The sequence below is a fragment of the Rhinolophus ferrumequinum genome, chromosome 8 (genome assembly GCF_004115265.2).
Source record: "Rhinolophus ferrumequinum isolate MPI-CBG mRhiFer1 chromosome 8, mRhiFer1_v1.p, whole genome shotgun sequence".
Lineage (NCBI taxonomy): Eukaryota > Metazoa > Chordata > Mammalia > Chiroptera > Rhinolophidae > Rhinolophus > Rhinolophus ferrumequinum.
In genome coordinates, this window is record NC_046291.1 from 26,398,467 (window position 1) to 26,415,262 (window position 16,796).

The following is a 16,796-nucleotide window of genomic DNA, read 5'->3' on the forward strand; positions in this document are numbered from 1 at the left end:
ATCCACGCAGGGAGGAAGGCACACTCCGAAACCTACCACCTCTCGTGGCGCACAAAGCCAGGTTTTTCTTCAGTCAGGAACAATTGGTAACTCAAACCAGAAGGAAACCTGGGTAAAAACCAATCCCAGATGTGGAGCAAATGCTGATGAGGGTGTCAATTAACATAATCACATTGGAAAGCTAGTGGATTTGCATAACCGCCGCTGGACCTGTGAGCAGATCGCTGCATTCCCAGTTATAATCCTATCAGAAATTGTGGTAGGCGGACACTCAGCTATGACCCCCGCCTCCTGGAATTCATGGTCATCCCTTCCCCTTGAGGTCGGTCGGGACCTGTGACCTTCTCCTAACCAATAGAATACCACAACTGTGATGGGATATGGCTTCCACGAGTATGTTACATAAAACTGTGACTTCTGCCTTGCTAGCTGACTCTGTCTTGCCTTCTTGGCTTGCATGCTTCGATGTTGGAGAGGCCGATGTGGCAGGGAACTAAATGTGGCCATTGACCAACAGCCAGCTAGGAGCTGAGGCCCTTAGCCCAGCAGTTTTACAGAAACTGAATTCTGCCTTCCTTCCCCAGTTGAGACTTCGGGTTAGACCCCAGTCCTGGCTGACACCCCAGTCCTGGCCAATACCCAACAAGAAAGCCTGTGAGAGACCCTGAGCAGAGGACCCAGCTATGCTGTGTTCAGACTCCTGACCCACAGGAACTGTGAGATAATGCGTGTTTAAAGTTTGTGGTAATTGGTTACACAGCAAAAGGTAACAAGTATAGAAACGCTTACAAATGTGCACCCAAGGACATGCATAAGAATTTTCTTAGTGGTGTTCTTTGTAATACTGAAATAGAAAACAACTCAAAAATCCATGGAGAATAAGATAGATAAATACACTGTGGTTATGTTCATATAATGGAACACTGTCAGCAACAAGAAAATAATCAACGCTAAGCTATACGCAACAATATGGGTGAGTCTCACAAATAATTGAGTGAATGAAAGCCAGACGCAAAAGAATACAGACCGTGTGATTCAATTTACATAAAGCATAGGATGGTGGTGGCTTTTGGGAGCAGGCAGTGATGGGACATTCATCAGCATCTGAAAACTTTCCGATGTCCCATATCTTAATCTGGGAGCTGGTTACAGGGCTGTTTTGACACTTTTATGTCTGCATGTTATAAGTTAAAAAGTTAAAAAACACCCCACCTTTTTCCCAGCAGGTGATCTTTTCAGCATAGGCCATGAATAGATGTGTGGTTAGAAGGATGCATTATCTTCTCAGGCACGGTATCATTGCGCATCTAACAGAGGAGGTAAGCAGAGTTGTAGAAAGGCTCAGAGATGCAAAGTGAGTTGCAGAAGTCAAGCTTCCAATTATCGTCAGAGCAGAAACTGCAAAGCGGGTTTCTTGGGTATATTCTGGGTAGATGTGCGGGCAGCCCGGCTGTGGACTGTCCTTTGTGATTCTCCATGCTTGAATCCCTTTCTTTCCCACCCTATGAGATGGCCTGTTGATGTTGTAGACTCAGTTAAAGAAGATCCCTTTTCCAGATTGCTTGGTGCCTGACTCAGTCCTGGGCTTTAAACTGAACAATACCCAATAGGAAAGCACCTCTGGGTGCCCTTGTTGTTTTCAAGCTTCCACCTTGTTTCGTTTCACATGAACCCTCCTTGCCATTTGTTTCCAGGCTGGTTTCTTGTATGATGGCTTGTGATCTTTACCTGATCTTATCCACAGTCTAGTTCTCACCCAGTGCAACTGAAACTTAATATCCTTCCCTGGCCCTGAGCCTGGCAACTTTTTTTTTTTTTTTTTTTGGCTTTGATTGGGGCTCATCTTTTAGTGTGTATTTCCTGCCAGCAGCTCTGGGTTACCGCCTTGACTGGGAAGCCTGCAAGCATCTTGCGTGTCTGTCTCAGTCTCTGCAAAAGAGGAGAGAAGCGTTTTGTTTTCAGGCAAAGATCCACAAATATCCAATTTCTCCATGTCCCAAATAAGTTCTTAAATTCCACTTTAGGAAAACATCAGCTGGGGTTGGTGTGATAAGTGAACTCTGTTCCCTTTCCCCTTTTCTCCTCTTCCAAACTCCATGAGCTAGATTATAAAATTAACACAATGGGTGAAGCTAGCCATACACAAATGCACCTTAGGGACAAAGTGCCACGTCAGAAGAAGGCAGAGGATGGACTTGGCAGTAATCCAACTGATGATATGGCTGTGTCCAAAGAGAGGTAGTTGGTAAGCATGGAACTCAGACAGAGGACAGACCAGAGACAGTCCTGAAAAGCTGGGACGAATGTGCCAGTGGTGACGGCTTCATCAGGCCCCAGACGCCTGACACCATTAAGCTTTCAAGTCATCTAACTAAACTGCCCTTGCTCTGATTCCAGACTCACTAGGGAGCTTTCCGATTATAATTTATTTCCTGGGTAGATTTCCTTCAGAAAGAAAAAGTGCTGGGAGAAGACTGTGACTATTTGACCTTCCTGACAGCTGCACATGGCGTTGTCGGTAGAGGTACGATGTTTTGGTGAGAAGTTTTAGTGTGCCGTGAGTTTAGTTCGCGTAAGTCAGCCCTTCCTCCCAAGTCAGACAAATCCTGGAACACGAACAAGATTGAATTTTTGGACCTGTAAGTCTCTGGCCAGACCTTGGACTGTGAAAAATTCATTAAGATAATGCCACTTTGGAAGGCCTCTTGGTAGACAGCCAGCCAGCCATTTCCTGGTAATATTCAATATGGCTTTGGGCCCACTTTCAAAATCCTGAGGGCACCTAACTGGATTGCGAGGAAGAGACAGAGGGAGCAAAGAGGAGAGGAGGTAAAATGGGGTAGTCCATTCAAACTGGCTTTCATTGAGGCTACCAGGGGAAATGGAATCTTACTGAAAATGGACTACTTCCGTGTTTCTTAAATGGGAATAGATACCCTTCTGGAAATATGTGGCAATGTGCTTGGAATGAATAAAGATATGAGATTAAAGTCAGCACATCTTTCTGGAAGATTAACTTTTCTCCCCAAGTTGGGGAGATTGGGAAGATAAGATATTAAGTAATAAGGTAAAGACTTGTTACCCAGAGTTGTTGCGGGGTAATTAGGGACTATAATTCCCAGCTCTTCTGGCATTTCAGTGGGACCACGTGATGACTTCTTGCTCATGGAATGTGGGGATCATGGCTGTCAATTCTGGGCTCAAGCAATTAAGGTGAGATCTATTTCCCCATCTGCTTGTTGAATAGAGAGGTCTCGAAGGAAAGTAGAATCACAAGATCCAAGGGCAGGCTGTCCACCAGCCAGCCACACCCACATGGACTTCATGTGAATGAAAAATGCATGTCTAATGGGTTAAATCTCCGAAGATTTGGGCTTGATCTGTTACAGCAGATAACGTTACTCTAATAGAACTGATAAGTAATTTAAATCTTTCTACATGGAAGCAAAAACATCATAGGTAGAATGTAAACTTTACATGAATTCTTAAGTTAAAACGGAGGCTTCAAAAACATCTTTTGCTCTTGGCAGGCTGTTGGCACTACCCCTGGGTGCTCAGAGAGTGACCCATCCCCTCTGCTCTGCTGTTGCGGGAAATCGATGGGGAAGTCAGACAAGGGCCAGACAAATTCATGTGATGGGACAGTGAAAGCTGTGGTTGTTTTCGAGACTGCAGAGTCTGTAGTAAGTTCTCAGTCAAGGCAGGACTGGAGTTAGGTTTCAGACACCCTTTCCTCTGCCTCCTACTTCACACTCACATGGCTCATACTGCCCATCAGGGCCCCGGCGTGCTTTTCAGGCCAAACCCTCATGCTCTGGACCTCTTCTAACTTGTGGATGTCCATCCCAAGGCCTGCTCTTGGTGGGGCCTAATAGGTTCAAATCCGTCAGGCTAAGAGGCAGAGATGACAAATACATGGCACCCCTCATACCAAACTGCTTTCCACATCCCCGCAGACATGTGTGTGTCCCCACAGTTTTGCTCACTGCTGAGCTGGCTGTGGCCTCAGAGGCTTCTCAGGACAGAATTCCAGGCAGCTCCTGGGACTCTATCAGTCTGGCTCTTGAGTTGGATTCAATCTGCCCTCCTGGATGAATGATTTGTCCTCCTCTCTCCCTCTCCGATGTTCCTTAGCCAGGGCGTCCTGACAGGGCCACACTTTCTCTGCAGGGACCCGTTGGATCATAGTTGCTTCATGGCTTATCTCTCCCAGATACTGTTTGCTTTTCAACGAGGTTTTCATTACTCCATTAACCAGAAGAGGAATCTGGAAATTTCCAGCACTCTGGCAGCTCCAGTAGGAGAGATTTGGGGCAGGGGACCATTTTTCCATTGCTCCTCAAATTACACCACTAACCTGCTGCCTGTTTCAATCCAATTCAACAGATATTTATCTCACTTACAGTAAAGCGGGCTTCGTCTAGGAAGTCACATTTAACTCCATTACCAGCAAGCTTTTATTGAGCACCTGCTGTGTACATGGCACCAAGCGAGGTGATCAGGTGTTTCTTCTGTGATTATGTCGACTTACAATCACGGTATAGAGAAGCTCTGTTCTCTCTTTTTCTCCCTCTCCTCTCTCCTTCTCCCTCATCACTCCCTCCCTCCCTCACCTAACTCCCCTTTCTTCCTCCCCATTTTTCCCCTGGGGGAGCTGACTTCCTGAAGGAACCCTTCTGTTCTGCTGTCTAGGCCCCTCAAGCTGTTCTGGTTACAGTCAGACCCCTGTCACTGTGCTGTGGAGGGAGCACTTGGCCACAGTGCAGGCTGCAGGTATGGGATTGGCCCTCCTCTCCCTCTCTCCAGTCTTCCTTAGCCAGGGCATCCCGACAGGGCCACAACTTTCTCTGCAGGGACCCAGCTGTCTCAGTGGTCCGTCAAGACATTTTTGGTCACCGCCTTTTCAGGGCTGCTTCCCTGAAGTGCTGCTGGTATAAAAACAGCAAGATTTTTAATCATCCATTTTTTTTTCTTTTTTGAGCGGAGGGGACTTCAATAGGCAGGATTTCTTTCCCACCGACCCATTCCATATCATGTGTTAGGCTGGTAAGGGCAGGCCCACGTCTTTTCCCCCAGTGAAATGTGTTTAACTAGATGACGTAGCTGCCGAGCAGATCCTGACAGCTGCAGGATAGATGGCGGGAAGGCAGCTGCCAGGACCCAGGGTTGAAGATGTGCTCCCAGGTGACATCCAAGTGCATGGACCCATTTAAGCCTGGGAAATGGAGTTTGAAAGACATGGCTAGGTGGGCACAGGGCAAATCTCAGCTTCCCCCTGCTGGGGCTACCTGTTGGGTGCTGGGTTTCCATCAGGCTGGGCTGTGGGGGGAATGCTAGCTGCAGGCACAGTGGGAAGGGCTGCAAACATATGACTGTTAAAGTTGAATTTTGCAGAAAACAGCCAAATCTTTGGAAGGGTGGCAGCTGCTACACTGAGCAGAAGCCCCAGGAAAGCCCTAAAGTTGTAGAATCTGCACATTTTCCCTCATCCCTACCTAGGAGGCCTGCGCAGAACAGTCATTACAGGACTTTCCTGGAGGCATCAGGAAACCAGGGATGGTGCTTTGTTCAGATTTGTCTGAGCAGTCGTGGCTGCCAAATCGCACGGACAGCTGCAGTCAGTTGCTTTCTTCATGCTGTTCAATCCAGGCCATGCATTGTATCAGCTGCATCTCTGCTCCACCCTGGATGTCTTGGGAAATCACTACAACTTCCTAGAGTCAAAGTCCTGAATCTTTTCCTTTTCTGCAACATTTGTTAACTGTCTCATTACTTGGAGGTGATAACCGACCGCAGCCTCGTCCTTTCTCCAACTTGGGCATTTATTCATTGAATCCAGGTAGGAGAACAATGGACTATGTGTATCACTCTCTCCACGCCTCAGACATGTCTCCTTCCAGCAGTGGTAGTGGTGATGGGAGTGAGAAAGAGAAATCCAATCCTGCGTGCACTGGGGATTTAACCTAATAGGAATTCTGTGGACAGCCTGGCTTAATGTGCCCACAATTCCTTTGCATAAAAGCAAAATGCTTTTTTGTTCTTCCTGTAGTAGTCTGTTTGGTCAGTTTCTCAGTAGGATAGGTGTAAAATCTGGGAGCTGGTCTTAGTTGTTGTCTTTCTGGTTTTAAGACAGAATCAACCTCCAGTGGTCCTGGAGCCCATTACGATTTATAGGAGACTGCCACACTGGGACAGAGTCTGAAAGTCAGGCTATAGCAATGAATTTTGTAGGTTTCTCTTATTTGACCATCAATTTGGCTGAAATTAAATCATAGAATCTTATCACTGAGTGGAAACTTGGATATAATCCTTTCATTTTATAGATGAGGAAACCGAACTGCAGAGAGATGACTTACATTCTTAAAGATCCAGATCAGTGGCAGCAATTTCCAGGTGTACCAGTTATGTTTTCTGGTTACAAATAACAGAAACCAACTCTGGAAAACGTTACCAAAAGTTTATTGGGAGTTTTGGAGGATATTGGAAGCTTCCAGAAATGGCAGAGAACCTGGGTGGAAACCCAGCACCCAACAGGTAGCCCCAGCAGGGGGAAGCTGAGATTTGCCCTCTGCCCACCTGGAGAACCAGATCTGGAAATGGACTAGACACAAGGCATCTCTATAAGGCGAGGACTGAGGCTACCTAAGGAGAGCTGGCTATTAGGAGCAGTCTGATCAGGGCAGTAACGGGCCTCCATTTTTTCAGTCTCCATATAACTGCTGACTTGTCAGTGTCCTGGGAGTGAGCATGACTGGACTTAAGTTGGTTGTAGCAAAGGTCTCTGCACCAACCGTGTTCACTTGGAGGTCACCTGAAGACAGCTCCCTTACAGGCTCTGGGCTTCCTGCCTTTACCTGCCTAAGGGCACTCTCTCTCCTTGGGGACATGATGGGCCTAAGGCAGAAATGCTGGGGACTGCACTCCCCAAGAGGGACCCTCAACCAGTGAGGGACAGGAGCTGATGTATCTCCTTGGGGAGACAATCTGAGGCGTGTTCCACACCGTCTTTCAGAGGGTCCCAAATGGGATGGAGCCTTGGTTGCCTACAGCCATCATGTGGTTGTTAGCCTACATGTTAGCCTACATTTTCCTCCTTTCCTTTCTCACTTCCTCTTCTTCACACTGCTTCCCGGGATCACCTCCCAAATAAAATGCTTACTCTCAAATGTTTTATGGTCTACTTTTGGGAGACCTAAGTTAAGACAGGTCTCTTGCTAGCACCTTGATTAGGGAAAGACATGTTACCTGATAACAGTCCCATGAGATAATATCCAGTGGGGAGGAAACGATTCTCCTACAGGAAAGTTTGGCGCCTTTAGGAAGGTGTCTCAGCGGGGAACTTCAAAATACAACATTAGCCCCCCGGCCTTTTGGTTTCATACATTGGTTCATTTTTGACGTGCTTTGGAGTTCATTTTTGGGGTGCTTTTTGATATCTATGTTTATTATAGAGCTTACTAATTTATTCTTCAAAATACGTCATAAATCTTTTGTTTTTACAGTCTTCACCTGGATCAGAGCCTGTTCATTTTCTCCCAGTAGCCCTTGTCTCTTTTTTCCATTTAGATACCTTGAAATTCATCCAGATAATATGGTCTGCCCAACCAACGACATTTCCAAGCCTCCTTTGCAATTAATTACATATGGCTAGGGAACTAAGTTGGAGTTAATGGGTGGTGAGTTAAAGTAATGATGCAACTTCAATAAGAGAATTATTTTTCAAAAGAAAATCCTGATCTCCCTCTGTTTCCCTTTCTCTCACCATAGGTTCCCATAATTAGTGTTCATAATCCTTCCTTGGTCCATCCATGGCCATCCATCCAGCTATATTTATTTTTTATGTAATAGGTAACTATGAACTCAGTAAGCAACACAAAAACCAGAATTATGACAAAACATTACATTCACAGGCCCTCCCTGGTCTAACCTCTGGCTTCTTCCCCTAACCCAAGTAGCCAGGATCCCGAATCCTGTATTCACCATTCCTGTACTTTCCTTTTTAAATTGTTTTATCTCATTGTACCAGTCAGTCTTTGATCATAGCAACAGATAGGAATGATATAGAAACCATAGGAAGAGTATAGAATACGAAATTTATTAAAGAGATTTGACTCCACGTAGTTGCCAGAGCTAGTTAAATCATTGCTGTATGGTTGTTACTGTATATGGTGCGTTGTCTAGCCTAGGAGTTGGAGAAGATGAAGGAAGAGATCTAGAAGCAGCTGAGGAGGCATGGAGCTGCCCTTACCAGGCCAGGATTCACAGAAGCTGCAGGAGAAAATGGCGTGGGAGCCCCATGCCAATGTAATGAGCAGGTTGTGCGTGAGCTGCCACAGTGTCTGGTAACCCCACACCCACCTTCTGAACACCAGGAAGGTCCACCGTCCAAATGTTGTTCAAATAGCTTATGAGGCCCTCGCTAACCCAGAACTGTGCAGAAAAGGGAATTCTGGGAAGTGTAGTTCTAGCATAGTTAAGATGCTATAGCATACATCCATTCACTTCATCCAATTGTATTCCTACCAAGGAAGTTATTTTTAAGTTGTTTTTAACGTGATAAAAAGCATCATGTTTTATGTATCCACTTAGAACTTACTTTTAAAACTTAACATTAAACTTTTAGGGTTTATTCATACTGCTGTGTAATGAAACAGCTATGATTCATTACTGTTGACTGCTCTAATTATAATATATTCCACAGTGAGCATATACCATAGTTCATTCATCTGTTCTCTTGTTGATGGACATTTGGGTTGTTTCCAGGTGTTTTAGTTTGCTCAGGCTGCTATAATACAATACCATTGACTGCATGGTTTAAACAACAGACATTTATTTCTCACAATTCTAGAAGCTGGGAAGTCAAAGATCAATGTCCTGGCCAATTCAGTTCCTGGTGAGGTCCCTTTTCTTGGCATGTAGACAGCCACCTTCTTGCTGTGTTCTAGCATGGCAGAGAAAGAAAGAGCCCTGATTGCTCTTCTTCTCCTTATAAGGACACTAATCCCATCATGAGGACCCCACCCTCATGACCACATCCAAACCTAAACCTCTAAATCTCATCACGTTGGGGGCTAGAGCTCCAACGTAAGAATTTTGGATGGACACAAGCATTCAGTCTACAAGACCAGGCTTGGCTGTTGTGAAGGGTGTTCCTATGAATATTCCTGTGGATGACTTCAGGTGTTCCTGGGGAGAAGTCTCCCATAACGTTATTCCAGGAGTAAAAGTTCTGGGCCCCACGGAGGGTGACCTTGCATCCTGGTTTTCCTGGGACAGCAGCAGTTATACTTGTTCCTTAGGAATAACGATTTTATATTGCCTTATATAATGGGGAGAAGTCCCCATTGTTTTCACTTTCTTTTGACAAATAGAAGTTCTTAATTTTAGGGTGGCCAAATTCATAAAGAAATTTTAAGGGTTCACACTTTTTGAGTATTAAGAAATCCTTCTTTATCTCAAAGTCTGAAAGATATCTGCCTGCGAGTTTTGTTAAGCATTTAAACAGTTTATTTTTTATAGGAAAGCTCTCGATCCATCTAGAATTAGTTTTGGCATGTGGTTGACATAGAGATCTAATTTCTTGTATTTCCATATGGATAACCATCTTTTCCTCCAACCTCCCGTCCATCCTATCACCAACTCCTTGTGCTCTAGAATAACTCTGTCCTCTTTTTTCTGTACCCAACACTATTCATTATCCTAGTTTAGGCAATTATTAGTTATCACTCACGTGGCTTTTTGGACTAACTTGAGGCCGGTCTCCACCTCCATTATTGCTCCCCTCTAATACCTTGTTCACACTGCAGTCAGAGACGTCTTTGGAAAATGCAAATTTCTCCTCCCTCTCTTTTAAATCCTCTTCTGGCTCCTCAATAACCTTAGAATAAAGGGCAAACTCTTTGAAGTAACTTACAAGACCCTGCAATATCTGTCTGCCTCTTATCTTTGCGGCATCATCTCTCCTAACTCTTCTTCCCCCCAACCTGGCTTAAACTTCATTTTAGTTCCTTTAATTATTTTACCACTGGTGCATTGCACGTGCGTTCCCTCTGTCTTGTATGCTTTTTACTCCACTCCTTGCACGTTATTGTTATTCCTACTTATCCTTCACCTCTCTGCTTTGATGTTACTTCTACCAGGCAGCCTTCTCTGACTTTCTTCCCCAAATCTTGTTGAGTGATCCCTCCTACGAGCTCCTGAGGATGCTTATTTACTCCTAACTAGTCTGTAAACTCCATCAGGGTAAAGACAGATAAAGACTGTATCTGTCTTATTCATCATTATATCCTTGCTCCCCAACCCAGTGTCTGGTACTTAGAAGTGCTCAGCAGATACTTGTTGATGGGCTAGCTGAGTGTATTGCCGAATGTTCTGCGGGACTTGGGGCTCCTTTGCAGGGGTGAGCCAGGGTGAAAAGTGTTAAAAGCTCTATTTGTGGTCTGTGATTGTTGTTACAGCCAACTCATGGCTTCTCATTGTTCTTCAGCCCTGAAGCACTAGAACTAATGAACCTAGTTTGTTAGCTACAGATGTGTTCAGATTAAGACATGTGCAAATCGGAACCACATCAAAAGAGGAGGAAAGATGGTGGCAACTAATGGCGGCACCAAAAGGAGGGACGGTTGGTGACAGTACGGAGTGATGAGCTGCCCATAGCAGGGCTGGCTCTGCTCTTCGTTAAAAATGATTCTAACTTAACCGGGTTGGGTTTCATCTGGGACCACAAAAATAGAGCCAGGAAGGTTAGCAGGCAATTCCCAAATCCTCTTAGAGAGATGTTCTGGAAGTGTGGTCCAGGTTCCCTGGTGGTCGCAAGGCTGGTCTCCTGCAGAGTTAATGTTAATGCTGAGCTTTTGTTGCTGGTGTGAACTAGTAATTACTTATGTGGGTCCTCATTTGGTGCCTCAGTGAAAGCTTGACCATCCTTCTCCATTTCTTTCGGGATAGTAAGCAGGTGCTGCAAGGGAGGTGTCTTTGTCTCACTGAAGAGCACTGTGAGTAGAGAAATTTGAGAACTGGGGCTCTAAGGGTGACTTAGCCAACAAAAGGACAGAAGCCAAAAAATCATCCCACCGTCTCTCTGCTGCCCTGCAGTCATTCTTCATGGGGCTGGCTGCTAGTCTCTAGCTTCTGGCTGCCTGGAGTGAAAATTGCAGGAGAAGAACTGGAATTACCTGGAAAGTGTGTTTTTCTTTCAGGCTGCCACAATGCAGCTACCATTATGTCAGCAGGAAGTTGCTGTGGATGATAGTGGTGATGAATAGCGTAAATGAGTGCTTTGGCCCGTCTGAGAAATTTTAGATTAGGCCCTCTGATAGCAGGAGTGGTCGCGTTACGGCTTCCCATTCTTTCTGCTCTGGAAAACCCATTCATTCATTCCTCAGTTATTAATATTTTTTGAGCAACTACTCTGTGCTAAGCACAGTACTAGACTCTGAGGTAACACTGGTAAAGAATAGAGCGATGGCTCCTGACTACATGGAGCTTACGGTCTAGCAGGGAAGGTGAATAGTAAACAGATAAAGGCTCCATGACTTAACGACAAATGACAGCATGTATTACAACGCAACATAACAGGGTGCACTGTGAAAAAAATGTGGCAAAAGTAATTGTGGTTTTTGCAATTATTTTTAACCTTTTAAACCACAATTCCTTCTGCACCAACCTGATCGATTGAGGGGTCAGGGAAGGTGTCTCGGAGGCAGGCAAAGAAGGGAGGGAAGAGCATCTCAGGCAGTGAAACATGTGCACAGGAAAAACTTTCAAGATAGCCAAGAGAGATCAATGCCGCTGGAAACAGAGTGAAGAGGAGATGATGAGCAAGATGATGGAGAAGCAATAGGCAACGGCCAGGTGATGCAGGCCGTCGACGGTCATGCTCAGAATTCTGTGCTCTGTCCTAAGCACAATAGACAGCCAATGAAAAGTTTTAAACAAGAGAATAATATATTTTCAAAAGATTACTTTGGCATCTTTGTGAAAATAAATAAGGGGCAAGAGTGAAAGCAAGGAATGAAAAGGAGTGAAGTACCGATACATGGTACAACCTGGATGAACCATGCAAACATGCAAAATGAAAAGAGCCAGACACAAAAAGACACATATTGTATGATTCGCTTATAGGAAATGTCCAGAATGGATAAATCTATAGAGACAGTTTAGGGGGTTGCCTGGGGCTAAGGGGGGTATGGTGGGAGTGACTGCCTGATGGATATCAGGTACGCTTTTGGGGTGATGAAAATGTTCTGGAACTAGATAGTGGTGATGGTTGCACAACACTGTGAAGGTACTAAATTGTAGCTACAATGGTTAAAATGACGAATTATGTTAGCATAGAATAAAGTAAAAAAATAGAGTGAAAACAAGGAGACCAGTTAGGAATCTACTGCTCTTGTTTTCGTGAGAACTAAGCGTGGCCTGGCCTGTGGTGGTGGGAGTGAACACAGGAGAGAAGTCAATGGATTAAGGATGAAATTTGGGGGTAGAACTGGGAGCATTTGGGGATGGATTGGCGGTGGAAAGTGATGGAGAGAGGGGATTAAAGGATGACTTCCGAGTTTCAGGCTTAAATAAATTGATGTGCTGGAGAGGGGAGAGGCCTGGGTGGGAAGACCAGGTGTAAGGAGTTGTGGGGGAGGGCAGACCCAGAACTCATATTTGGACATGGTAAGTTTGAGATGTCCAGGAGACATCTATGGGAGCTGTCAAGTTATCAGTGGGTCTGTAAGTCTGGGCTCAGGAAGGTGACCTGGGTTTGAGCTATGGGCCTATAGAGGATATTGAAAGTGTTGAGAATAAGCACAGTCACCCCAGGGGGACTGTGGAGGTGAGAAAGGAGAGGGCCAGGACTGAGCCTGAAAATGTCAGTAGACAGGGAGGTGCTGACAAGGGTATTAAGAAGGAGAGGTCAGAGAGGATGGTGGTAAGAAAGTAGAGAGGGAGTGCTACATGAGGAGGAAGACGGTGGCATCTGGAAGGGGTTATGGGTTTCTGGACCGAGATTAGCAAAAAGGGCAGTAATTAACAATTAAGGACTCACTGGCTACGAGATGCTGGGCTAAATACTTTACATGTGTTCTCTTAGTTAATCTTCAGAAGAACTCTGTTATATCTTCATTTGACACATGAGAAAACTGACGCATAGAGGAGTTGAACTTGCCCAAAGCCACTCAGCTAATAAGCATTGGAGCCGGGTCTCACACCTGGTTCTTGGTTCTCATTCTGCACTTAATCACTGCCCTCTGCAGCCTTGACACTTGTTCTGTAGAGGTGAGAATGCAGGTGCTTTAAACTCACTGTTGGTGCATTAGAGCTTAGATTGGAGGTCTCCCCTTATGGTGAGTAAACACAAAACAGCTTTGTTTTTCCAATAACTATCACCTGTGCTCAGCGACCAACCTGTGAGTCCCTCCATTCCTGCTGGGGCAGCACGTTCCCTTAGCAACTGCTCAGTGGGACTGCGTACATTTTCATTCCCTTCTGCTTATTAGAACACTCTTATTCTGGTTATTGGCATTTACTCTCATTCATTGTGCAATTTCAACTACAACCTCAGTTTCCTTTCAAAGTTCTTTGCCTTTCTCCCAGCCCTGGTTGCGTTTGTGGCTTGGAGAGGTGGTAAAGGTATGGTCGGCTTTCTTGTATACCCTCCCTTCCCTGTGCTTTCACTTTGTGGGGAGTGCTGGGGGCTCAAAGAGAGAGGAAAGGCTCTTCCAAAGTGATTGCCAGAGGGGAGCCTGCTTATCTCCTCTCAGGAGTCATTACGCTGGTACAGCTTGTTGACCTGGGGTTTGATTTGGAGAAGTGGAAACTCCAACAAGCCCCCAAGGAAGTGTTGTTGGTGGGAGCGCAGCAGCTTCTGATCTTTGTGTGTCTGGACCACATCTTTCAGATATGCCCCAGCTGGTAGCCTGGTGCCACACTCCCCTGAGGTCTCCCCAGTTGGGCCCATGTCTCAGTGATGTTAGGTAAGCCTGCAACCCAATCTCTGCACTCCATGGCCTCATTGCTGGGCCTGCAGGTAGAGGTCGATTTATCTTTAGTGCTTCTGGAAACTGACACATGTAATCTGGCCATCTGTCCTTAGTTCTCGCTACTTGGGCTAAGAAGCCAACCAACCAAAATGCCAGCCTCCCTTTCTTACAGCCCCCACTCCCCCAAAAGGTGATGAGTGAGTCTCTGAGGGCACCCACTTCCCTGGCCTTCAAAGGGGAATATTCTCTCTTCTAACAGACAGCCTCTCTGATTTCTCATGTCTTCTCCATCATCTCTTCATCACGAAGACCTGCAAGCCAGTTCTATGGCTCTGCCTCTGGGCACCGGAGCCTCCTTTGAATCCAGCCCTGGAAAATGTGGAAAATACTCTTTCGACAGGGATTGCTTTATGTCTGGTGTCATGTCCATAACCTCAAAGGTTGGAGAAGACCCCAGGCAGTGCCTCACACCAGCTTGGTACTCGTGACTCTATTTCTTTTGGAAAACTGGCTGCCAGGAGCCTTAGTGGTCTTCTACATTTTAGAGCCAGAACACCCATCAAGGAGTAGAAAGGTCCTGGGGGATGCCCCTTGAGGCTGGCATAGAGGGGAGTTAGAGGACCCAGCTCTGGACTTTTTCTCTGTTTTACATTCTTTTCCTCAGAGACAGGGAGAAGGAATGATGAGACGCCCCCTCTGGATAGCAAGGGCTCTGGGGGGCAGTGAGCAGAGACTTGGGGTCCAGTGCCTTTAGTCACCCCGAAAAAAGCAAAGAAGTGTCACATCTTCCTCGGATACTAATTCTACAACTGTACATCCAAGGTGCCTGCCCCACATAAGCTTGTTTGATCCTCTCAGGACACCTTGAGGGAGGCAGCATATTTCACAAACACTGAAGGTCAGAGTGCTTACGGGATCTAGCAACTTATCAGTGGTTGCACAGGAAGTAAATGGAGTGGAGTTCTGACTTCCATCTGACACTGTGGGCTGCCTTTCTGAGGAAGTGAAGAGGTGAGAGAGGGGGGTAAGATTAGCTAGGGATGAAGCAGTGTATGTATGAGTCTACAGGTTGTGGGTATATATAGTGTGTGTGCGTGTGTGCGTGTGCGTGTGCGCGTGTGTGTGTGTGTTAGTGTGTTGTTTCATATGTGTGCCTTTCTGGTCATTGCCTGATGATAAAGTCACTAGGGCTCCTACTGGATGTAATAACTTAGAGGCTACCCTCAAAATGCCAGCAAGGTGGTTCAAAGAACTGACTAGAATACAAGTTTATGTTCTGGCTCCATCCTTTATTAGCTGTGTAACATTGGGTAAATTACTTAACCTCTCTGAGTTTCCTCATTGTTGAAAGGGTACCCTCCTCTTAAAGTCTCGTGAAAATTAATAATATATGTACGTGCTTAAAAAAAGTTATACTTAATAGTATAATAAGTGCTATTATTATTTTTTAAATTAAAGTTCACTGGGGTGACAATTGATTTTTTTTTAGTAGTGCTATTGCTATTATTTATAGTAGTAGTAGTATTTCCATGCAAGATAACATTGTCAATAATCAAATTGGTATTATTTTTAAATTTTTATTTTACATCTACTCTGCAGAGTTGCCATCAAACTACAAAAAAAATACAAGACTGTATCTAGCCTCTATTTGATAAGAATATCCACTCTTGCCATTAGTACATGTAAAATGCTAAGGTATGGAAAAGCCCCAAAGAGTTGATCAGTAATAGGGTATTTAAGGACCTATGTGTATATTTTTAATAAAACGTTAATTTAAAATGCTTTCCTGGAAATTGTATAGCAATATGACAAAGATTACAGATGCTAACTTCCTAGAAGCTAGACTGAAATTCAACCGTCCTGAAAATGGCTTTGTGACTGGTCCCAAGCTGCAACTCTTTCAGTGTGAAGCAGGTAAAGACATGAGCCTGCTTTGCCCTGTGGGTTATGTACCGGGAATGTTACAACATAATATCTTTGAAAACTCTTGTACTTGTAACCCTTGCCCCCAACTTTCATTTAGGGCATAGATTGAACTATTATGCCTCCCTGGTCCTGCCATTAGAAGTCAGATTTATGTGTATACTTGGATGAAACAGAAAGCTTGCCATAGGGAACTATGTGTCAATATTGTGCAAAGTTCAGCTATACAATTATAAGGACCAAATTCATCAAAACCATAAAGGTCTTCAGCCTTTGCTATCATTTAAAACAATTGTAAGAGGCACCAGGTGTGTGGCTGCATATTTAATCGTAGTTCATTATTCAACTTTGGGCACACCCTATTTTTTAGATTGGTTTAAAAATCATTTCCATCTCATAAGAGATCTTTCCTTCCTTAAACTCAGAAAGTTTAACAACAACCTGCTTCTAAGTTATACTTTCTACCACTGGGTGGATCCTAATCCCCACACCCCCTTCTGCTGTCAGTAGTTTATGTTCTGCAACCTTGATGAACTTGTTTATTAGTCTGAATCGTTTTTTTTATGGATTCTTTAGGCTTTTCTAAATCTAAGACCATGCCATCTGTGATCAGAATTTTACTTCTTCTACTTCAATCTGGATGCCTTTTATTTCTTGTTCATGCCTAATTGCTTAGCTAGAACTTCCAGTACGATGTTGAATAGAAATGGCAAGAGTGGATATTCTTATCTTGTTCCTAATTTTAATAGAAAAGCATTTAATCTTTTATCATTAAATATGATGTGAATTGTGGTTTTTTCATAGATACTTTTTATCAGATTGCAGAAGCCCCTTCTATTCCTAGTTTGGTGACTGTTTTTTATCATGAAAGTCTCTTGGGTTTTGTCAAATACTTTTTCA